Here is a 24,316-nt window from a genome sequence, read left to right on the forward strand (position 1 = left end):
TACAGAGTGCAGGTCACTGTGATCATCAAGTGGCGAAACCCAGACAAACTGATGAAACAATGTGTGTCAAATTGTATCAGCTTTAAAAGGCTCTCGAACAGACATGAACACTAAATAAATCCCCTGGCAGAGGTTGAATCTGTTGATGATAACAGCTTCTTTCTTTCTCTTAATAGAAATAGCATCGTCAGATTTGCCACATCTGCACTGATATTGTACTGCAAGAGGAAATACCGCAATGTACTAAGTCTCTTGTCTCACCCGTAGCCAAAAACATTTTACAGCAACTTGTTTAAACTGCTCACATCATGAAGTGGGAAAAAAAAAAAAAAGGATTGTTGAACAACACTGCACCATGCATGTTCTAAGCTGATCAGGACACAGGACACATCCCTGCCTGGGATTCATGATTTCATAGTCTAATTACTAGATCTTTAGGCAGGTGTCTTGTTAAGAAGTAATTCCAAAACTTGGGAAAAGTCAACTGTTTTTGCCCAGGGGTCTGAAGAAGATTGATATGATTGATATATATGTGAATGTGTAGCTCAGTGCTTTGCGCATGCTTTGCATGTAAAAGGTCCTGGGTTCAATCCCCGCTACCTTCACTGTGAGTTGGATAAAAGAGTCTGGCAAATTACTGTGTTTTATTCTATATAACATTTACGATCACAGAGTGTGCAAGATATGTGGCTGGAGCCGGGAGACAGTTTGTTTAACTCAGATAGAATTTAACCCTCTCTCCTGAGCCCTCATCGAGCCCTTCTGAGTCTTCTCTTTGTGACTGTTATGAACGTTTAAGCTCCCCTCTAGTTTTATATGTACTGATGGAGCACTGTGGCATGAGCTGCAGACAAAGGACTGATCAAAGTCACATGACAGATGTGTTTTGCCTTGTCAAGGGATGATGCTTGTGTTTGATAAAGATGGGCTATTTGGAAGTTGTTTTTTTTTTTTTTTAATGACAGAGTTTTCTGTCAATCTGCCTTAGTGTGTCAAATCGAAAATATTACATATTTTATCAGCGGGAAGTTAAACTCTCCTTTGTTATCAAAGCTGGTAGCAATATTAGACATGTCAAACAAGCGCTTTGTCCTGAGAGGTGTTCAGAATATTTTGACAGCCCGGTTTTATACTAATCCAAGAGCGTTCGTCACACTTCACGGATTATCGGACCCCTACCGCCCAGCTCATGGACAGGACTAGCTGCTTGGCATTTGGCACACAGTCACCAAATTCCTCTGCCAATAATTTTGACTCCACAATCCAGAAAAGCCCATGATTCAAACTGAGGATAGGTACTTTTTAAAAATGGAATAAACAAAAGAATATTATTGAAATAAAAACGCAAGTCGTTCATTCACTGAAAATCATTGAGATACTGAAAGATTAAGGAGGAATTGATCAAAAACTGAGCTAGCAATATATTTAGTTAGAAATAATCAGATTTAGCAAAACCCAACACAGCCCGCTACATCTTGTTACTGTTCCATTTTGACCAAAAGGGAATCATAAAAGCGGCCTCTAAACTAGGAAAATATTTTAATGTAGAACAAAACAAATAAATTGCAATTACTGGGATTATACATTGCAAAGGTCACAACAGAGATGCTTTGTCAGACTGTAAATGTGGAAACATAATTGGATTCCACCAGGTAAACCAAGGATAAAAACAACACTAATGGCCCGTTGTCATTGTGTTTGTGATACACACCGTGCAAATACGAACATAAAATACATTCAAAGGACATGCAAACATGTGCCCGGTTATTCAACCAGGAAAAAAATGAAGATCCCCCGACCGCTGATTTACCTTTAGTTGTTTCAATGTCATTCATCTTGTGGCTTCCACATTTTAAATCGCTCATGTAGCAATATGGAGGTGGTGAAACCCGAGAATGGCTAAATCTTATCCTTGTATCCTGGAATGTAACCAGAGAGGGACTGTGAGTCTGTTGAATCTTGAAAAGAACATCAAAGTGTCATTCCTCAAAAGCAACGGAGGGTGGGGGAGGACCAGAGCTCCCTCCAACTGATCACGGAAGACAACAATGACTGGAGTCTGGGGCCACGCTTCCAAGGAACAAGTCATCCTGAAAAAGTTCACAGGACCCCTCAGAGTGTGTGTGTGTGTGTGTGGAGGAGGGATGGGACCACACAAAAATCCTGTCGGGTCATGTGACCAAGGCGGGAATGAATGGTGCTTTCTGGTTGGTTAAAAGGAAGTCATGGAAACAGGTCTATAGTTCTATTGTCTAACTGAAGCTTGTGCGTGTCTGTGTGTGCGTGTGTGCATGCACGCATGTCTGAGGAAGCGGGAAGCGATGCATCAGGAGGGACCAGCACAGCATTCTTCATTCACAACGGAAAACCGCCTCCATCATAAAGTGACCTTGACTACTCTAGCAGAACACCAAGCGCATCGGTGCATCTCTCACACACCCCACTCATTCTAAGTGGGTGCATTTGAGAGAAGCCAAACAACCACAAACATCAACAACTGCTTTTCTACTATAAAAAACACATGAAGCTTGGCCTTGGTTGAGGAAAAAAAAAAACAAAGTACCACAACATTATGATTCGTTCTAGTTTCCCCTTGTGTGGCGAATCACACCATGCTGCAGCAGGGTGAATCAATTACTTCTCTCAAAACACAGCAGATTCATCAACCATTTACCAACAAATCTCATACAGGCTGTTATGGAAAACATTCTCAATACTTAATTTCATTCCAGCATTTGAGAGTAAAATGGAAATAGTTTGACATGGAGACACAGCGTGTCAGTCAGAAAGCTCCAGATGCGGCTGTCTGGGGACAGCATGTCAACAAATGTACAGGGTATGGGGGTGAGAAACAATTTTACGCTTCCGCACTGGGGATCAAGAGTCAGTCCTAACTTTATTTTGAGAGCTGACACCTGAAAAGAATAAAAAAAAAAAAAGAAAAAACCCTATTCTGCGTGTTCAGCTCAGCAGGGGTGAAGCTCCACAGTCTTTGTGTTCTGCCCAGACATTAGAAACAAACAAAACATTGAAATCCCACTTCCTCAAAGTGCTAAATTTACCCGCCAGATGGCAGGGGAAAGAGAAAAAAAAAAAAAAAAAAAAAACCAGACAAAAGGTTATTTTGAAAAAAAGATGGCCAGTGAGTCACAAAATAAAAAAAACATGGCCTTTTATATTCCATTCTGCGCAGCTTCTCATTCAGAAAAACACACACTGCTTATTCAGCCACTGCTAAATGAGCGCGTGTGTGTGTGTGTGTGTGTGTGTGTGTGTGTGTGTGTGTGTGTGGATCCTCCATGCTGCAGCCAAATTATTGCTGATCATGTGGAAGATAACGACGGTGCAGCTTTGGTGTCTAAATTGAAAACCAAAAAGGCAGGCGCCTTGTTTCACACACACACACACACGATCCAGTGCACTGTGCCGTCCATCAGGCACGACTCGTGTTTGTGACTCCAAGAATAGAACATGTGTGGATTATACAAGAATAACGCTGTGGCTAAAGGGCTTGATTTACTGGGCAGTGCTTTCATCGGTAGTAATTAACAGTTATACTGAATATTTTCCACATCTTTCACATGGTTTTTATGTCCGATTATTGTTAATTAGTTTTCAATTTCAAGTGATATAAACTGAAAGGGCTTTGTTAAAAATGCCATTGTATGAATTCCATTTGGCTCACTAGCACATGATTGTGTAATTAATGTGTGATAGTTTCCCCACACTTAATAGGTACATTCTGCTTTGGATGCAGTTGGACAGGATTAAGTTACACTGATCAAACTCCCAACAGATATGACACCATGGTGATATAAAAGGTGATGGATGATTCTAATTGTTCAGTGATTTTAATGTGTCCCTAACTGGGTAAACGGAATTATTTGTGTCTGACATAGAAAACACTCGGGTAATGTCTATGCCTGAGGCAGCTGTTAAAATTACTGTTCAAAAGGAGTTTCAAGTGTCCATAGACACAAGGGAATGAGTTTTAACATGTACGTTTGCTTTACGGGTACATTTACACGTTGGTGCAAAGTATCTAAATATAAATGGAACTCCGGAACTCTGAAATCATCATCATTTCTTAGCAGAGAAAAAAAAAAAAAAAAAATCAAACATGTGAAGACGATCCATTTGTCACAAATGATGATTCAGAATTTTTAAGTATTAAGAAAACGGCAAGATACAAAACAAGACCCCACACACACCTAAATACGATTTATACACTGAGCATCTTCCTGTGCACAGTGCTACGCAGGGCACATTGGAGTTCAGTCAAGTCTTAGTGGGGTTTTCAGCTAAAAGGTTACGGATATACTGGTGACAGAGGTTTTTTCAGACCTGCTCTGTTACATTATAGGAGCTTAGCTCCCTGTGCGCGCAGTGCTGACAGGGTTGCCATGTGCTCCATCCAGTTAAATGGGACGTGAAGGATCGGGCAGCCTGGGTCAGAATATTTCCATTGCAAATGTACTCTGAGCCACCAAAGCCAGAATTTCAATTTGTTACGACATACACAACCAGAGTTGCTTTCAGAGGGTTTCATATCAGGGTGTGCCATACAGCGATCTTCACGCAGGAAGCCAGAGTGTATACTCTGCCCTTCTGTTTGCATTACATTACCCTTTTCCCTACGACAGCCTAACTACACAGGGGACATGCACATTTCTGAGATTGTTCTTTTTGTGAGGACCAAGTTTACCCGATATGGGAATGGCAAACCCCTGAACAAGTTATAACAGTGTCAATCCAGCAATATAAAGTTTGTTTTGTTTCTTTTTGTTTTCTTTTTAATTTTATAGTCGAGCATTGCTGTCCTTTTCTGCTCTTGTGTCGAAGATTCAGACAAGCCCATTTCCGGCACAGACTTGTGTCTCTCAGGTGTGGCTGGATGATGTTCACGCCAGGTAATTCCTTGATTTATTTTTTCCCCTCTTTTTTCCTCCCTCAATCAGATGTGTTTGACTTTCCTCTCTTGGTCACTGACACTTTGCTTTACCTAAATAACAGACAACATCTTGCCCAAACCACCATGTGTTGTAAGGCAATCACTTCGTGATGCATTTTTAAATGTAACATTTTTGGGGTTTGATGCTATAAGTCTCCATGCTGTAGCCTGCAAAATATTGCACAATGGCTGCACTTCCCACATGACTCTGCATGAAGGTATGAATAAGATTTCTGAAAAGAGAAAAGAAATACATGTTGCCTGATGTTTAACAACTGAATCTAACATACAGAGCCAAAACAAATATCATCCGGACTGAGTCAAAGCGAAACGATGTGCACCTGGAGCTACCAAGGTTGATTTTAGACATCACAACTTGTAAGAGCAGTTATCTTTCCTCGGGTTAAAATATACACTCAGAATTATCCTGGAAAAAACATACACCTCTAATCCAATGAATAAAAACTACTGCATAATATTCAAGCCAATATCAGAGCTATCATTCTTAAAAGGTCTGCTTGCGTAGGTCCCTTGCAGTTGTTTTTATTTCACCACTGTGCCTTTTTTTTATAAAATTGAGTTTGACTGCAAATCAAATTGCTCCTTTACTCTTGAGATGTTTCCACAGTCCTCTCTCATGACTGCACAGAAACACATGTGCTACTCCACTGCAATCGATAATTCGTTTAGGCAAGAACTGCCACTGGTGTGTTGCAGACTACATATATATCCCTTAATGGAAACATGGTCCACTTAGCTAAATTCACTAGCTTGGAGGATTACCGCCTCCACCGAAGCATGTGATATCCAAAAGGTCATATCATCATCATAACTCAACAAACCATAATCTGCTGCTTCCTCTTTAATGGCTTCTAAAGTGTGTCAAGGCCCAAATGAGCGCCACAAGTCATGTTTTTAATGAACACGCCCTCCTCAAGTGCCAGTATGCCAGTCATTCGACCAGGCTTCGGATGCCGTGTCACAATCCCCTGTTGAGTTGGGCTAGCCTAGATCGAGATGTGCAAAGAGCCCGGGCACATTTGGGATTGATTTGTGGCTATTTTTACTTGTCCTACTTGAACTAAATGGTTCAGATAGTCTGAAGAAGTAGTCACAAAGTGAAAAAAACGTATCAAACTAAAATAAATAAATAGAAATAATAAAACGTTGTGTAACTAATGGCAGTAGGAAAGTGAACACTTTAGTGTAGAGCTCTCAGGAAAAAAAAAAAAAGCACATTTAATTCCTTCAGAGGAAGGAGGAACACACATGCACACACAGAGTGTATCAGCTATTGGTTGGTCAATTCTTTAAAGGCTACTTGCAATCTGAAGAGCGAAAATTAATGTGCAGAGAGCAATAAAAGCGCACACACACACACACACACACACACACACACACACACACACACACACACACACACACACACACACACACACACACACACACACACACACACACACACACACACACACACACGAAAATTGTAATAAAAGAAGTAGAGCAGGCTGTCTCTATTGACCCTGCAACTGATAAAACTCAATGCACATCATGGTAGCAGTACCTGCAGTAGCAGCACAAGTTTACTACACACATAAAGTGCTCCTCTTCAACGGAGCAAAAATGACTTCTTATTAAACCATAACTCAGGAGAGAGGGCAGGCCTTCGACAACATCCATTAACACAGCTTATAGTCATCAGCCTGTTGTTCTAAGTTGCTGGTGCAAAAATTATGTTAGCAATGATAACTATCATCATGAGCATAATAAGCGCTGTATGGGGGCACTGACATTACAGGAGATGGTTATGGGCTCTCTTGTGGAAATCTGCTGCCACTGCCAGCACGCTGCGGTATGGTGTCACAGGCACGCAGACAAGCTGCCGAGAAGTCTAAAGCTAGACTTTGTATCGGGTCTAGGTGCCGTGAAAGGGTTCAGTCACTTCACTGATCAGCCATCTACGAGCTCGGACTGGCACAAGTGAGTGGGAACAAAGGAGTCACTGTGGCTGTCACACACACACTCCTAATTACACTCACCCTTTGCTCTGCCAGCTGTCTCTCCGTCCCCTCCCACAGCCCCCCAGCTGGAGCTATACATCATGCAACCCTTAATTCCACACACACACACACACAACACATACACTTTGGGTGCTTCCCTGTCCACTGTACAGTGTTGCTTACTGAGGGCTCATTGGTACCACATCACTGCACACAGCCAAAACACATAAGCTTACAGTGGAGGTGACTTTCAAAATATTTGCCTTGCTATTCTAGCTTTCTCGAATCAACTCTGAGGCAGATGCTTATTATTGTTCTGCTCGTTCCTCATTCTTTCCTGTAGACTCAAAACTCATTTATTTCTGCATACTTTCACCATGCCCACCTCTACATTGAGACGCCCCGGTCCTCGGCCTCACCCATTCAATTGCGACAACTCTTTTGCTGCCTTTCCCATTATTTATTTACCCCAACAGCCCCCACACATCTTTTCAAACCACATGCTAGACCCAACCCACCCCCCACCCCAAATTTACCCGCTGACTAACTCCAACCCCTGCTTGCCTGGTCAGCCAACATGCCAGCCGGGCCTCCACCCTAGCAATGCGGTGGCTGCTAGAGCGCTTTCATCCTCTGCGTGCAGAGTCCCAGTCCCATGAAGCCGCTCATTGGGGCTTTGCTCGTGGCTGCTTTGTTATTGTCGACTCCTAGTCAAACCGTTGGGTGGGGGCTTAGCTTGTGGCGCAGCAGCAGTATGAGGCCGGGGCTGGGCCGTTTATAGACTGGGGGATACGAGTCAAAGAACTTCATTTTTGCCTTTTATGGGTTAATTGCATATAACCCACGTTTATGTGAAACAGGAAGAGAGAGAGATGACAGGGGGAGAGTGGAGCAGAAAGCACGAGTGGAGGGCATTCCTCAGGCCAGGCTTACATTGCTGTGGGTACGATGTCATTGCAATGATGTAATCGCCGCCTAACAGCCCCCCATACATCTATTCACGGGGTACTCGGAAATGAGCATCAAACATGCCATATTTCACTTGTCAGCCTCCCCTGTAACTGATATTGAAATGCACTAACAGCAAACCCCATTACATCGGGTTTCGTCTACACTCCTTGACCTTTCTTGTCGGCTGTTAAGTCAACAGGAGATGGACCAGTTCATAGTCAGGCGATGGCGAGGACTGCATCTTAAACTTTCCCTGAAGGGCTATGCTCTTTAACCCACACCTAATCTTAAAAGAATCTTGTCACTGTTCCTGCTGGAAATGATGCAAAACTACTAGTATCGCCCTTCTTTATAACAAACAAATGCTTAAATGCTCTTATTTATCCTGCAGCTTTCTTCCTGTTATAAAACTGCCCTCGGCATTTCCTGTGCCTTTCTTCCGCGGCAGTCCGGGTTAGAGTGTTTAGCAAGGAGAAATCAGACACGACACATATGCAAAAATTCAAACACACACTGTTAAGCTTCCCCTCCAGACAACAAAAGAACAGACACAGCAACAAGCCCCGAAGGCAACACTAAACCCAGATAGTCTGCCACTACAATACCCCTCTTCTCTCAATAGAGAGCCTTGCTGAGCCCGACTGAGCTGAACTGCACCATGTTATTCTTCAGCCACATTGCTAGCTGGGGTGATGCAGGGTAAGGCAGGTGGTTTACAGACGGGGGAATACGAAGCGCGAAGCAAAAATAAAAGGGAGTCTGAGGCGGAAAAAAAATAAAAAAGGAACAGCGCCGTCTTCGTGATGGCCACGAAACACACTTATTTAAAGAGGGCAGTGCCTCTTTGTCAGAACCGTCAAGAATCCAAATCTCAAGTAAGCTCGAAGCAGGGAGAACCCATCGACAATTCTCTTTTACCACTTCTGTATTGTGAAGTCGGCCAATTGTGTTTTTGTATTGCATTTTCGAAAGCCTCTGAGTTGCAGGGAACTCTCAGGCGGTAAGGAAATAAAAAAAAAAAAAAGAAAAGAAAAAAAGATTAATAAAAACCTGTGTGTCATTTATATTTTATCCATTTAAGCCAAAGAGTTGCGATAGAAAAACAAAACAGCGGCCAGAAAAATCGAAAAAGGGTCTAACTGAGGGTTAGGCAAGTAAAGCAAATACCACCCTCTTTACTGAATAGCTTCTCCTGTTGACCGGCTCCTTGAAAGCATCAAAGTCCTTCAGAGCGAACATAGATTATGTAAGTTGTTACTAACAGGTGATGAAAAGCAGCATCAGGGTGTGAGGTGATTATGGCCTGTTTTTATTGGCTAGCTGGAGCCAACAAGAACTGTACCTCAAGCTACTACAGGGCTTTGAAACAGGAGCAGTGGGGGAAAAGAACACTAGAGCCTCATGCAAACACATCTTGTGACGCACGGCGCTGCTGCTGGTCTGTGTGTATGGGCAGCAGGGGTCAGAAAACTGCCAATATAGATATGCAAAGTTGTCCGAATACTCTGGTGCGACTGGAACATGATGGCATGAGGGCAATGGGAGAGGCATGAAGCTTTCAAGGGTCTCAAAATGTCCTTCTGTCTTGATTTAGTCGCACGTGCACAGGCAGACCTGACATCACACAACCCACCTTCGACCCGAGGCCTGTGGAGCACTCGTCACAGGTCCGGTCAGCTTGTGACCTCGGGTTGCTGTGTGAGGTTCTCGCCTCCTCCTCGGTGCCTGTCCTTTTAAAAAGGTAGCCAGCTTTGGTACATTTATTTATCAAATAAATAGATAAATCGCAGCGGCCTGCAATACCTTATCTCGGCCAACACATTAATCCGCAGCGCGTTCAGGCTGATGATATCTTTACTCGTCCAGTCTACTCAAGTAACTTCACTGGAATAATTTTAAAAAGAACAAATTGTCTTTAACACAGTGGACCCAGAGAACACGCATTACCGCCAAGGAACATGTACTCTTTCCTGAACAATCCCTGACATCACATGGAGAAGAATGTATACATGAATGACTACTATCACAATTGCCGCGACTCACATGACTCAGGCTGGACCTGTCAAGAGTGGCAGGATTCCCTTCAGAGCAATAAAAGGTGGAATAGTGCTTAAGGAATCAGAATAAAATAAAAAGTTTCATCGCGAAAGGAAAGATGTGCCATGTTCTGGCAGCAGAATGGTTTCGTTGCGTCCTCCACAGGCTCTCTTTCCCACAGGGAGTGTTTCAGAAGCCGAGAGATTCGGCTGCCAGCCACAGTGATTTGCACTTTCACTTGATATTTACGTCTGTCTCATCGATAAAATAGCTGTTTGTAGTTGAATGGCTTGTTTCATGCGGTTTGTTTTTAATTGCGGTAAGTGACATTATTTCCATTGTTGTGGAGTTGCCTGTGGACAAAATGAATCTCTAACATGGTGGTTTTCAACTTTAAACAGAAAGTTTTCCCACAGAAAATCCACGGGTCCATTGGCTTGGAGCCAGAGGTTATTGGTGTCAACGTCAACATGATGAGGGATCACAACTGAGGTGTTTTATCTGAAAAATAAATCCAAATCTCATGCTTGACGTCCTGTGCTGTTCAGTCTGCTCTGAGCAAAACATCAAAAGTACACAAAATTCTAGCAGTGCAAAGGACACTTTTGTGAGGCTTTAAGTGACTATAATTCTCTAAAACGATGTGCAAATCGCCTTCAATGTTTCTGACAGAGCTGAGATGCAAGGATGTATCAGAGCCCCTTTAGCTAAACACCACAGATATCAGAAGAGCAGTCTAATTAGGTGATATAAATCAGCCGGACACTTGAACTGCATTAAATGGGTTGCTATGGTGATGCAAACTGCTTAGCTTCTACGCAGACAAAGAACGTTAACACTCACGATTCTGGGTTTACAACTTAACACTCAGATACCGTAATGGCCATCCCTTAGATTTGAACATGGTTTGAGACCAGATTTGGCTGAAAGGGAATAAGAATAAGTAATTCTGAAACACTGGACATCGGCTGTGGAAAAAAAATATCTCCAAAGAAGGAGCTAAATGTAAATATTGCCCAAAATGGACCTCCAACACTTCAGTGGCTGTGAGCCTCTAATAGTCCAAGTTACATGTTCAACCAAACCACTGAACAAGTGTTAGATTACTCTTTCAAGCGCCAGATCTCATAATGTCTTCAGACTGTACGGCATGATTTACTTTCTTCCAGTTACAATGAGACTAACTCATTTTCTGAATGATACAGAAATTAAATAAATGATGAAACAGTAGGTGGATGAAGACAGAAGAAAAAAGGTTGTAAAAATAAGAAAAATAAAAAACAAACACAAAACCCAACAGCCTGAACCTCTAAGCAGAGCAACCAGCTTACCCTGACTTCATATCAAGCAAAACAACAGGCTAGTTTTATTTCTGGTTCACTTCACTGAAACCTCCGGTCATCCGTACATGCCCTTCTCTCCCATCAAGGGATGGCATAGATAAGATCATCATTGTGTGTGCACCTGTGAGACGCTGAAAGCCGGCATGGGGCCGACCTTTAATTGGAGCCTGGCTTTAACATGTGACTCAAGGTTCAAAACACACACACACACTTTTGTCATTGCAGTCATCTATATGAAATATTGTGCAATAAAGATTGAGCAGACCGTTGTACCAGGATCAGTCAAGAAAAGGCTCACTGCCAATGTCCATCCTGATCCCAGAGCACTGAATTTTAAGAGGCTTTCATTAGCATAAGCTCTGCACTCAGCAAAACCCTGTGTGTGCGAGAGGATGGAGCAGCAACTCCACTAAGCACATGTTCTCTGGCATTTCTTTCCCTTATATTGATTCTGATCCACCGACCCAAACGAACCGCCTGACCAACTGGAGGCAATGCTTGGCAGCCAGAATGGGTCAATGGCCTCTCCTCACTAAGCTTTTATGGATGGATGGATTGAATTAATGACAGGGTCGTCTGTATTTAAAGAGGAAACTGGTTAAGTCATGGGATACCATCTAATTAGGTATTTCTAACATTCTAGATTCATTCAATACCCACATGTTGTGAGGAAGCACGTAAAAACCAAAATGCTCCTCCTCAGTCATACAAAACCTTTTCATAACCCTTTGTCAAATGGTTTGCAAAATTTTCATTCATGTATTTATCTAGTTCTGTTTCAACCTCACTGAATAAAAGTGAAAATGTGTTTTTAATGCATGCTTTGAAGCCCACTAGATGGCTAATAACGCGTCGAGCATCGCTTCAAATGTACAAAGACCAATGTTAGGACAAGTCATTTTTTGGAAAAGCATTTAACATTTTTGATAAGTGTCATTTGTTATGCAATTTCTGGTTTAATGAGTGGTGGAATTAAATAATCCCTGACAATTCTTGCTTTTACTGGGGCGCCTTTGCATTTATAGTTGCCATATGAAGCCTTGGCTGTATTAATAAAATAAACTGTGTGCTCAAAGACAGTACTAACTGATGACACACCATTTTTCATTTATTTACATCACTATTGTTCATTAGTTTGCTAGTTTATGATTGTGTGAGGGACTGGTGTTGACTTGAAAACATCAAAGTAGTGCTTTGGCTTCAGAGCAACAAAAGAAGCCTCACTACCGGTGAGAAGAGAGGAGGCAGGCTGTTTACTTCAACACATCACTCTGCTGGGACCTGAAAGAACCGTCGGAATTTGGACCGTAGGTTTCACTTGCAGCTCCACTGCTACATTAAAGGGTTTTTTTTTTTCCCGTCTTTACTGCCAACTTTACTCTTTTTTTTTTTTTTTTGCTCTCAGTCCATCACACCCCCTTTCCACACTCAATACAATTACAAGGAGGCCATGGGAATTATCGTGGGATACATATATATATATATATATATATATATATATATATATATATATATATATATATATATATATTCCTTTTTTCTATTATTATCATATTGCACAACCCAAGTTCCTGAGGGGGATGTTGATCTGGGTCATGTCAATTAATTCAGTTTAGTTGATTAAAGACTAACATTTGGTGCCTATCCAATTAATCACCCGTTTGTTCATGGTAATCTACCTGAAACTTATTCAAAAACACTTCATATCATGCAGATGAGATGCACAAAGTACAAAATCCTCTGCAATGTGTAGAAATGATTTGTATATTTGAAAAATGTTCTCATGTCATCAAGAAGTGCATATAAACATGTAAACAATTCTGGTCTTGAAGCAGAGTCTCAGTTTTTATAGTTAGGTTTTTATCAGCAACATTTTTCACAGAGTGAGTCTGCGTGCAGTTTGACGGCAGGACAGCACCCACTCCTAACTTCTGGCCAACAACAGAGTACCCAGCGTTCAGATTGGGATTTTATCAATGTGATAATATCTTCTGTTAAGATCAACGTTAAAATTAGAAAAGTGTGGCAGGTAATGTTTTTGTGCTGAAGCAACATGCACCACATGGTCTGGGAGACAGCGGCATACTCCCTGGCTCCTCTGAAAACATTATTTCAGAAAAAGTTGGCAAATGCGCATACACAGTTGACAGACTAAAAAACACTCAACTAAACATCAAATAGAAAACTCCTGACCATAAACAAAAACTACTATCAATTAACGCTTTCCCAATTCTCTGGCCAAAGAAAAAAAGAAAAGAAAAAAAAAAAAAAAAGTCAAGTGCACACCGTGTTAGGAAAAAACTGGGCCACCATCACCAAAACACTCCTTGAAGGAAACACTTGGAAGGGTCTGCCAGGAGAAGTGCACATCGTTGAGCCTAAGAGGACCCACAACTGCACTTCGGATCCCTTCCAAGCCACCGAAATCCTGGCGGTGCTCATCAACGGTCCGTGTGTGCCTAATGGAACGTCAGTAGACTGCCATGCGATGACGATGGATTTATAGATGAAGATGGATGGATAGCATGGGCAGACCGATGAAGAGGAAAGAAAACGCAACTGCTCGAGTATCAAACAAAGCTGCGAGAGACCTATGAAATAGGAATACACGAGGGAATAACCGATAACTGGGTTACAGCTGAGAATATCCTGCGTTCAGCACCTGGGTCATTGTGACACACCAGCATGCAGTGATGAGGATAACAACATACGTGAGTCTTCAAGATCAAACCCGTCATTGCCCTGAACTGTAAATCTCTACAGCACGTGCGCAAGCGTTTCATAAATCACACACTTAAGGCCATCCACACATGCGCACCGTCCTACTGCGACAGCTGCACGCAGCCCAGAAGACCCTTCCAGCTGCTCGCAGAAGTGCCCGGCTCCTAATATGTGGCAAGCTCAATGTCAGCGTGCACAGCTGGAGTGGGGATGCGCTGGTTACATAGAGACATGATCCACTTACTCTCCCGCCGGCCAGGGGATCTTCTTAGCGCAGAGATGCAAAATACCACAAACAGAGATAAACACACCAAGAGGGCAGGCTAAAACTCGCTGGGCTCTTTCGCGAGGCCACAGCTGGAATGCAGCGGGCAGAACGAACACGCATTTCGGTCGCCGGGTCGTCCGGGGCCACTTTGCTCAGTGCCGAGTCTAGACTTCATCTGAAAATTGTCCCTGTGGATGCTGAACTGATTCAGATTCTAAGAATGGATCGCCTCAGTGCCCAGGGAGTAAAACATTGAGGCATTGGGTAAAAGGTCGTAACGCGTCCAAGAACGAGTCCCATTATGCAACTGCTAAAGTTTCTCTGGCAGTTTCTTATTAATAGCAGTTTGTTCACAGGTCAAATTGCCATGTAACTTTCTCCACCCTTATAGCAATAGTCAGCAAAATACAGAACCTGAGAGAGCTTTTCTCATCCACCCACTGTCTGTCTGTCTGGCACCTTCTCCTCACAACCTACCTGCTGTTTTAATTAACTTCGAACCACCGGGAGCAATTATACAGGCAACATTTATCTCATTCGAAGCTGTAAATTAATCTAACCTGAGGCTGCAGAAGGACCGGTGTAGCACGAGTGTATACGACAACAAGACACCTTTACATGAAAATGTCAAGGTGCTGCTGTTGATATTAAGGACAGTTTATGTCTCCTGATGCAAGACAAATGAAAAATGAGCAAAAGCGTGGATATAATAGCATTTGACCCCAGAATTCAGAGCCTCTAGCAGAAAGAGATGGGGGGAAATTAGTTCATTAAGATGGACAGATAGCAGGCATACATCAAGAGGAAAACTATTTACATACCTCCGTTTCCTTCAGGGAGCTTGAACAGAGAGTGTGAAAGGAGACCGGGGGTGCAGCAGTCTGACAGGGAGCAAATTAGAGGAAAGTGCATGAGATGAGGGTGGCGAGAGAGGACGCAAAAAAAAAAAAAAAAAAAATTAGAGAGAAGAGTAAGGAAGGGCGTGTGTGTGAGAAAGCAGAGGGTAAGCTAATGAGAGAGAGATAACAAGCTGCAGAGGGAGGGTGAGGATGGAGGAAAGGGGCTGTCGGGCGAGAGAGAGATGCAGCTCAGGAATTGGCAAGGTTGCACTTCAGGAGGTGAGAGGATGCCAACAGTAGGCAGTTGGAGACAGATAGACCTGGATGCAACTCAATAAGCAAGGACAGGCCACCATCATCTCCAATAAAGCCCGGCTCTACTGCTTGCCCAGTTTCCTTCATTAAGTTTTGTGGTGTTTTTCACTTGGAAGATGAAAAAAAAAAAAAAAGAAAAAAAAAAGACCACAGTGAAGTTGGTTCGCAGACTCGACTGTAAGACTCTCTCTAGTATTTTATTTACTCTTCAGTGATAACATGGTTAATGTTTCTGATTGACATTGGATGATTCTCCTGGACATGCCCCACTTATCTTTTGAACATAATAAGCTGTCAGGTTTGATATACTGCTTTAAACAGCTGAACCAACAACATGTCGCAGTCGTCAAACTGATAAAACAAAGCTGCGATGATGGAAACATTTGGAAAACATTGGACTTCACTTTGTCACAAGCCCACACTGTTGAGTAGATTTTGCCAGTAATCTGAATCCAGTGGGTGGTATTTAGACATCCACCTGCCATAACCAAAGTCCAATGGATACTTAATATCAGCAGTGGATATTCTACGGTTTGTTCAAAAAAATAAAATAAAATCCAATAATCCATGCATCAGAGCATATTTGAGGTTCATTCAATTGTTGTCAGGGAAAATTAGATTTGGACTGATACTTCCACTGTTCGACATAAAGCTGACAAAATATATACGCTAAAATTTGTGAGGACACTGCAATCGATTTGTAAATCGAACAAAATGACATCAACTGAATATCACCTGTACCCTCCTGGGAACGTAGACGCAACAAGCCGATATTGATCTAAAAAGTTTTACAATGGATTATAAATCGATACTCACATTTATGAAAGGCTGGCTGCACGTTTTCTCATAAAAGACTGTTCCATGAGCGGCGTGACCTGTGGCAGACAGAGAGGACATCATCATTTTAGCCAAGGCATTTCGCAATTCAGATTTTGGCTACGTCTGTGACTGCGGGGTTCAATTCGGTGATGTCATCGGACAACCATAGTAACACCGGATCCAGTCGCTCAGACAAATAAAGGCTTTTTCCAGTCAACGGCCCCATGCAGCCATTTCATGCTTGAGGTTTTAGCATTCTCATTCAATGCTGGACTGATTTCAGTAATTGCCCTCATTAATCCATTTATCACTTATTCTTTCAGATTATCCAAGGGGGAAAATAAATATTTATTGGACTAAAAACGAAACTGAGGTTTCAACAAATAAGGTTTTTTTTTTCTTGCACGTGTGTGCATTCTTCTAGATATATAGCTTCCCATGGTGGCTGTAAAAGTGACATAATTGCTTCAGCCACACTTCCCTTCTGAACCGGACAGCTACGCACCAAAGCTTTGCTCACACTCAATTTCACACTGCAGCTTAATAAAATAGTGCAAGTTAGTGGCGTGCTCTTTAGTACGAGTTTAATTGCTTTTCTTGACTGCTAAAGCTGCACTAGGCCCACTCCTAAACCAAGGAACATCAATCTCTAACCCACTACGAACCACAGTCACGTAGACAGGCTGCACACAGCGGCCAAACCTCGAAATGCAACACAGGGTCTCGCATTTCACGTCAAGTCATCCTCCTCATGGGCATCTGCAGCAAGGTAGAACCGCACCATAATGGCAACTTCAACCACCAGCGATACTCAGAGAATGGAAAAGGATACCCTGAAAATCCAACGTTGAGAGTGCGAGCGGCGGTTTGTGTCCCTGAGCTACCTTCGACTGGGATTACCGGAGAGCTGGCCTCAGTGATGCCGGCAGCGTGTGGCTCCATCACAACAAGGATGTCTTTGGTGGTTAACAGGGCATGTAAATGCACTCTCACTCTATCAGAAAGCCCTGTTAGGGGGCCATGACGATACGACAGTGGCTTCAGGGGGGCAGACACACCATAACGTGGGTGGGAGAGGGCTCGGGCATATTCTGAAGCAGAGTCGCGTGATGATAAGGTCCATCACCGCTGCTGAGAGAGATTACCGAGGAAGTATTGAGAAGCAGGTTTCCAAAGAGTCCACTGGTCAACTTTGGCCTAAAAAGGGGATTTGTCAATTATGTTGTTGGCTTGTTTACACACTAAATATTTCTTGAGTTGTATAAAAACATAACCCAAAAAAGAAAAAGCAAACCAGACAGACGCTTGGTTCATCTTTTCCATACTGGATCGCACAAACATGACGCTCAGGCTTCCTTTGCACTGGACTCTATGGAAACAGTGAATATCACAATACTGATTTTTGTATTGAAGTATTACAATGATGCTGGTATGGACGTTGAAATAAGATTAACTCCAGAATTCAAATTAAGCATCAGATAAAACTCAAGAAGTTCTACCCCGCCATTCCATGCAGATTTTAAAGAATTTTCTTGTATATCAATTACAATTTTAAGATGATTAATTGCCAGTCTCCCAGGAGTCGAAAACAATTTTTTTTCTTTAATGACTTGAGAAAAGGATGATCTGGATATAAACAGCAGCATTGACAAGTGTTAGCAATAGGATTTCACACTCGTTCAGTATTCAATAAACTGCACAGCTGTGATTGTTCATAGCCTGAAGGTACTTAAAGTCTTGCATCTCGCCATCATTCATACATGCACCGCAGAGGCTGCCAGGTGATGTGCCTGCCAGCTGTTTGGCAGGCGGAGCTGTAACATTCAGGTGACGAGACTTCGACCGGGAAAATATATTCAGCGTTGATTACTGTGAACGAGCCTTTTTTATAGAAATGTATGAAAACTAGCAAATCCAACCATAGCAAATCTGGTGAAGAAAACTGAAAAAATAACACACACAGGGTTACAAAAATAGTTCACAAAAAACAACCCCCCCCCCATAAATCAAAAACACAAAAGCCGCCTAAGTAATACTAAAAATACTAACATTTGTACAACAGGTCCAGTCAGTGAGGCTACATCAATATTCTAACATACAACTAAGTTTGTATAAAAAGGTGGCTTTGAACAACTCATCGTGCCTGGGATACAATCAGCAATTGTTATTGACTATTATCCACACACACACACACACACACACACACACACACACACACACACACACACAACCTCTCAATCCCTTTACCTGCACTGTTTTCTTGGAGAGTCCTGATCACTGTGACAATTCATCACTTCTAAAGGGAACATTTCCCAAACGATACAAAAACTCCCCTTAGGTTTGAAATGAGCTGAAGACACCAAGCGAGGAGGGGAGCTCCTCCGTGACAGGACCCGTCACATTCCCCCCACGACCACGACCTGTCGCATCCCACGACCGGCTGTCACCGCGGCATGAGTTAGCACGGAAACTTTGGGGAAGTTATGACCCTCCGAGGGCCCGGATCCCATCCATCTCGCTTGGGGACGCGGGTTTTCCAACCGAGCGGCCGCTTTTAGAGGTTCTGTCCACGGTGAAGAGAGGGGGGGGGGGGGGGGGACGCCCACACGCACACACACGCGCGCGCGTAAACACATGCACGCAGCAGATGCGGTTCTCCGCTGCTCCCGGGCCCGCGGCGAGCGAAGGCACCGGGGGAAAGGAAAGGGGGGGGGGGACGCGGCTCCTCGCCGGGCGAGCTGCGGCGGCGGCGGCAGCCCGGGGCTCCCCCGCCGCCTCCTCCCCGCTGTATAACACACAACTAGTATAAAAAAACGCGAGGCTAACTAGACAAGAAGGTTGGAATGAAAGGTTTAAAACGTCACCGTAGTTACCGTCGGGGGAAGCGCGGTGGAAGCCCCGGCCGTCGGACGCGTCAGTGGACACGGCGGACCCCCTCCGGAGAACCGCGGCAGCCGGGATAAACTCTCACTGACGCCGGGCAGAGGTGAGGAAGAGGAGGAGGAGGAGGAGGAGGAGGAGGAGGAGGAGAGAGAGAGGGGGGGGCGAGGAAAGGTAGCGCAATACACTCCCGTGTGTGTGTTTGTGTGTGCGTGTCGACGTCCGCCAATCAGCGTGATTACGCGCAGCTGCGCGACGTTTCCAAACAAGCGCACTGACCTGCCTGCCTGCCTGCCGGGCGAGGCCGCTTCTCCCGCCGCCGACGAGCTCCTCCGGAGTTTGAGATTGTTGCGAAGCTTGAGTGTGTATGTGTGTGTATGTATATATGTATGTATGTGTGTGTGTGACACTCAGGAGGTGTTTTCTCTCGCTCGCTCTCCGCCGCCGTGGAGAGAGAGAGAGAGATAGAGAGAGAGAGAGAGAGAGAGACTCTCCACTTCCTCGTTTCTTCCGCCGTCTGCTGGCGGGCTGGTCGCCGCCCGGCTGCCTTTCATTCATGACAGCCGTGCGCGTTCAGTGAGGTGGCAGCTTGAGCAACACACACACACGCACACGCACAGCCCGCCCTCTTCACACGTACACAATCAGCGACTCCAGTGACATGTTTTCTTTTCCCTCGTCACTTTAAAATAATCAGACAACTTTTAACCTCTCAATCTCCCTGTCTCTATGTATGTATATATATATATATATGTGGGTGTCCATCCATCCATCCATCCATCCATCCATCCATTCATCTTGCTATGGTGGTGCAGTGATAAGGAGCACAAAGGTCCCTGGTTGTATTTGGCAGGTGAGGCTTTTCTTTTTTGTGACTCCATGTCCTCCTTGTGTCTGCGTGGGTTCCCCTGTGTGAATAGTTGCATGTCACTCCCTGACATGTGAAGGTAAGGGAATAATTGCCGTGTGACTACATGATGTGTGATGGTATGTTTTTGGACTGCGGGAGGAAAACGGGGCCCTGGAGGAAATCCACAGAGACAAGGGGAGAACATGGAAGAAGACCCGCTGTGGGAATCCAACCAGGGACCTTCTTGCTGCGAGCCAAAAGCGCTCACCAGCAACCTTAATAGATTATTATTACAATTCGAAATATGGCGTGGACATGAAATATATTGATTTAGGTGTGACTTGGAGTTGGACAATGAATGAATGAATAGTTCTTAAAAAATGTTTCTCATATTGATTAAGTCACAGGTCTTGAGTTGATGATGAATTAAAATTGCTTTGGTGTCACAGAGCATCTCGCCTTCGTCCAGACCATTTGCATGGCATTTCCAACCTCAGCATAATTCTACCCATCTGCACTGCCCTTTATCTATATAATAATAATGATAATAATTTAAAAAAAAACATTTTATTTAAGGCACCTTACTTGACATTTAAGGACAGATGTATATACACACACAAAATACAGATTTAAAAGAAACAATGAAATTAAAAACAATAAAAGTGACAGTGGTTAAAAACAAACAAAACATAAATAAACATATTTACATACACATTTACACATGTCCATCAGTGTGACTTTAACTCCCAAACATCGAACACGTGGTGTCCCTCTGATGGACTCGTTCCTGATCCTCACTCCTAAAGAGGAACCTCAGCGTCTTCATCTCAGTTGCTTCCTGTCTCTAAACCAGACAACATGGCCACTCTCACCTCCGTCTTCTACCCCTTTTTATTTCTTGTTGATACTTTTCTCACCCCCACCCTCCCTTTCTTCACCTCTTCTCCACCCTCTCCATTGCTCCTGCTTGTTGATCATCAGAACTTGAAAATCCTCCATCTCCTTCATCTCTGCTCCCTGTAGCCTCAGCGTCCCACCTGGGTCCTTCTCATTCACACACATGTATTCTGTCTTGCAGGTTCTTACTCTACCGCTGTGGATTTTCCTCCACCTGCTGTCTGCTCTCACCACCGATCACAATGTTTAAACGGATCAGATCTAATTAGATTCTGTTCAAATGATTAACCATTATAAACAATCAATCTCATGATTTCACAACATGTCCGAGATAAGATAAACTGACTTCTGACCTTTGGCCCGTGTCAAAGGAGGCAGGTTGAATGTCCGAGATTTCATGCAGGAAAGTAGTTTTAGTTTCAAAATGAATCATGAGATAGGTAAGTACGTGCGGGCTCTTTTACTAACCCAGGAATTAACATGCAAGCTTCCGGATTCGCACATTTGGATGAAATAATCATACTGGCTCATGGGGATGTTCTCATATCTGCTTATCAGGGTCTATTCATGGTGAATAAATGCAAATATTCTCCTTTAAACTGAGGAGAACAGATCGGTGCTGAAGATGGCTTGACCTTCCCCACCGTGATGGGGGGAAAAACAACGGTCGTAGAGGGCGGAGGTCGAGAACAATGGATTTAATAATTCATTGTCATTGAACTCTCACTGGATTTGACACACACACACACACACACACACACACACACACACACACACACACACACACACACACACACACACACACACACAAGTTGGACAATGACCTTCTCAAGTTACACCAAATTTTCAGAATAATTTCTATTTGGTTCAACAGCAATCTGATGCTGCTCCCTCACAGGAACCTGACATCAGCTTCAGTTCTGCAGTGAAATCTGATATTTTTCTGAGCATTGGTGTGAAAAGAACTGGAGGAGAAAAGACGGGGGCGCAGAACCATCCTCATCACAGAGGTTTTCATCACCCCCCTTGATAGATAGATAGCTAGATAGATGGATGGATAGATGGATGGATAGATAGATAGATAGATAGATAGATAGATAGATAGATAGATAGATGGATGGATGGATGGATGGATGGATGGATGGATGGATGGATGGATGGATGGATGGATGGATGGATAGATAGATAGATAGATAGATAGATAGATAGATAGATAGATAGATAGATAGATAGATAGATAGATAGATAGATAGATAGATAGATAGATAGATTTAAACCCTGGTTCATCACAGAGCCACTTATAGAGACATACAACCATTCACATGTGTGGGCAATTAAGTGTGTTCAGTGAACCTCCTGGATGTTTTTGGACGGTGTGAGGATACCGGAGAACCTGTGATCAGTGGAGATATATATGAATTCCTATTTTTCCTCATCATATAAGAACATTTTCCCGCCGTCTGCACTGCTCCATCGTTTCCAACACAAGACTGGGTTTGCCCTCCCTGCTCGTAGATGTGAGACCTGTGGCTCCGGTGGCCATCTGAGTCTTGGTCATCCTTTCACGGGGAGACACCGTCAGTCGGACTTCTTGCTGTGGGCCGCCGTTTTTGGGCCCCTCATCCCAAACCATTGCACGCGTCCCAATCTAACTGGCAATCTGTTCACAAAAACGGGATGTTACCAATTTGAACGTACCACCGAATTAATCGCGGAGCCGTTTTGTTTTCACACCGTGTCTCCAGCCTTTGGTGTGAAGCAATTCTTGCAACTGCCTTATTACTTGATTTCGTGCGAAGACAGATTAGTAGCCGTGTCCACATCCAAACCCCTTTGAGGATCGGGAGGAGGAAAACATCATGTGAGGAACAAAGAGAATCTTCAGCGCAGGTTTCAGTTGGCACATTCTCGAATTGCTAAACACATGAAGCAACGTATCGGCTCAACAGGTTCCCCTTCTGATGACACTTTCAAACAAGAAGATGGAAGAGCCTGTGGAGAGCAAGCTTCAGTTCATATAGTCAATAGAGAGTAAAATCATCTCCGTCCTCCCCTTGTGCTTGGGAGGCGATGCCTATGATTTAGTGGCGGGGAGGAAAATGGAAAGCGATCCAGCAGAGCTGTGCGACAACCTTAATGCCACTTGGAAACTACAAGAGGAAACTAGAACTAGAGGAAGAAAGTCATCTATTGCCAATATAAGGTTTCATTCCTGGCAACGGTTTAACCTCTAAAAACATATCACTTGGTAAAAATCATATGTTTTTATGTTTTTTGTTCCCGAGAAACAAACCAACCGTGCCATATAGGTTTAGATGGAGCCACGCTAGCTGTTCCTCTGCTGTCTCGTCAATAAAACTCCAACTGTCACGACTAACAGGACTCATCATCTTAGAGTCAAACATTTGATTTGCTCAACTTTCATTACACGTTAGTAACATTACTAATCTGACGCCAGAATGTGCATGAATTGAGTTGAATTGAATTGACGTGGAGTCATATCTCCTCTGCACGGTCCAAAAAAACGTGGAGTCTTTTCACCGAAGGCTCCTAATTGTCCGGCGGCGTGAATGAGTTATGTGTCTCTATTCACGGCCTCGTGATTGACAGTAGCCCGTGCCGGCTAAAACCCTGCCTCTAGCCCGATGTCGGCAGGGATTGGCTCCGGCAGCACAATTACCCCAGTGACTCAGTGAATGAACATTGCTGATTACATGGTTTTACAAACCTCCAGATCGGCCGTGGACAAGACCCCGACACATCTCCGGCTCGCTTTTGTTTATTTGTGTTTATGACTCTGCCTGCAGACAAGTCATGAATGAGAATAAAATGTAGAATGAAGTCAACCTTTCACGTTAGACTAATGGGATACTTGGCTCGATCCTGCTGCTTTAGACACACAACAGTTGTTTATCCCTGTGTAATATTTTTATGAATACTGAATTGTAAGTTCCATAATTTGTTATTGCTCTCGGCTGAAGTATTTAAATTTCCTATATAGCCCCAATATCTCTGATCCAGAATCTACAGAACTCAGTCGAGTTGAATATTTGTCAATTTCTCCATTAGCTTTGTCTACAGTGGTGATTCAGAGGAGTGTGTTGTAAAGCTGCAAGTCGAAGTACTGGCATTGTGTGTTATAGTTTTTCTGTGACAGAGATGAGGGGAGAATTTAAGAATGCGATGGGGGGGTTTGATCTCAAAGGTCTGTCCAAGTTGGCAGATTATATAAGCTCATTTGGATTCTTGAAGTACCGCATAATCCATTAAAAAAGCTAAGTCATTACACATTAGCAGCGCAGTTACATTAATGCAGGCTTCTGTTTTTAGCTCACATTGACTCAAGGTAAGACCTAAACTTGCTTCTTTGAGACACGAATATCGGCCACCGGCTTTCACCTGGTTGTGAAATGAAATCGTTTCTGAAGAATCCCAGGCTGCATCT

The 24,316-nt window shown here is 43.4% G+C and overlaps 1 protein-coding gene across 10 annotated transcripts in view; it reads right to left on the minus strand.

Annotated features, from left to right (window-relative positions):
- The window catches only part of elmo1 (engulfment and cell motility 1 (ced-12 homolog, C. elegans)), a 113,412-nt gene extending 93,852 nt beyond the window's left edge, over nt 1–19,560 (minus strand). For 2 of the 10 annotated variants that reach the window (XM_086177846.1, XM_086177847.1), the window contains exon 1: nt 15,093–15,227. The gene's annotated coding sequence lies outside the window, so the exon portion shown is untranslated. Of the gene's footprint in view, nt 1–1,810; nt 6,298–9,535; nt 9,557–15,092; nt 15,229–16,241; nt 16,301–19,108; nt 19,234–19,403 lie in introns of those variants that run through there. The other 8 variants (XM_086177839.1, XM_086177843.1, XM_086177837.1 and 5 more) reach the window with 8 other exon arrangements.
- Between the last annotated feature and the right edge of the window lie 4,756 nt (nt 19,561–24,316).

This window comes from Fistularia commersonii, chromosome 30 (genome assembly GCF_037954325.1).
Source record: "Fistularia commersonii isolate RoL2024-O1a breed Wild chromosome 30, RoL_Fcom_v1.0, whole genome shotgun sequence".
Taxonomy (NCBI): Eukaryota; Metazoa; Chordata; class Actinopteri; order Syngnathiformes; family Fistulariidae; genus Fistularia; species Fistularia commersonii.